Source organism: Sceloporus occidentalis, unplaced genomic scaffold (genome assembly GCF_023333645.1).
Source record: "Sceloporus occidentalis isolate IW3139 unplaced genomic scaffold, rSceOcc1.0.p SCAF_312, whole genome shotgun sequence".
NCBI lineage: Eukaryota > Metazoa > Chordata > Lepidosauria > Squamata > Phrynosomatidae > Sceloporus > Sceloporus occidentalis.
Window position 1 is genome coordinate 9,228 of NW_028317292.1, and position 1,280 is coordinate 10,507.

General features: G+C 36.2%; 1 non-coding gene across 1 annotated transcript; it reads right to left on the bottom strand.

Annotated features, from left to right (window-relative positions):
• Nucleotides 1-805: 805 nt before the first annotated feature.
• On the bottom strand, nucleotides 806-935 carry LOC149274899 (small nucleolar RNA SNORA35). Its single transcript, XR_016279417.1, has one exon. It is a non-coding gene; the product is annotated as a small nucleolar RNA SNORA35 (small nucleolar RNA).
• Nucleotides 936-1,280: the final 345 nt, after the last annotated feature.

The window sequence follows — 1,280 nt, forward strand, 5'->3', positions numbered from 1 at the left end:
TCGTGACAATGGCTGTTTTATCGTTTCTGCGGTGTTTCTGTTTAGCTGTAATTTTCTCTTAACCCACTTACTGAACCCACACAAGTTATATATTGTTTTTTTCAGGACAAGAATGGCTTTCTTCAGACACCATAATTTTTTCCATATGATGTAATTTCCTATAATAAAAATAATAAAATATGACGAAAAATTAAAAAAAAAAAAAAAAAATTCTCACTTTTATTTGAAAAATCTTTTATTCATCATAAAAAAACTGCTGAAAAAACCCGCTAAATAGATTCTACTATTTGTCCCGAGTTTAAAAATACCCAATGTTTTTATGTTTTTTTGCTTCTACACGTTATGGGGCAATAAGTACAAGTAGCGTTTTGCTAATTCAAAACCATTTTTCTCTGAATCTGGTAATTTTGTCTCCATGTGGTATTTGGGGCATCTTTGAAGCCAGCAAATTAAATTTACCCCACCAAACCATATATTTTTGAAAACTAGACACCCCAGGGTATTTTAGATGCTGATAGCTTAACCCTTTCCATGCACTAATCCTACCACCAACCCTTGTCAAAGTTTGTGATAGTAATTGTTTTTGGTGTTTTTTTTTTCACACACTTTGTACTTCAGGTGTGAAATTACAGCTCCTGGTATATGTCACTGTCCCACAACACCCCGATATGTGTTCAGCAACATCTCCTGAGTACATTGATACCCCACATGCATGTCAGATTGTTTGGGGGCAAAAGGGCCACATTTGGAACATGAGCAATTCAGTTTTTCAACTAGGAAGTTTTACATCTGGGTAAAGAAAAATGCTTGTGCCCAACTATCAGTAGGGACAGGTTACAAGAAAGACTGGCCTATCTCCAAGAAGGGATTTGATCTAGCACCTTAAGCGGTCCCTCATGCCACAGAATGGACACAGGGTTCACTTGACAGTGCAAATAAAAACGCTTAAAAAATGGTGGAGCAAATAAAAGCTAAAAAACAGTAAATGTAACAAAAAATGTAAAAAAAAAAAATACAAAAATGGAGCAGGAACAAAAAAAAAAATAAAAAATGGGAAACTGTGTGATACAACTTGAAGCAGTCACCGACACAAAGTGCAGGTTTTCCAGGGCAATCTGGACAGTAAAATGTGGTGTCCTTTCTTTGCCCCCTGCTGTAGCATACCCTGGATATTAGATTAATAGGGACAGAACGTTGATCCAGGGATTTATTCTGATTGCCATATTTGGAGTCGGGAAGGAATTTTCCTTGGCATCTGCTTCATAAGGGTTTTTTGCCTT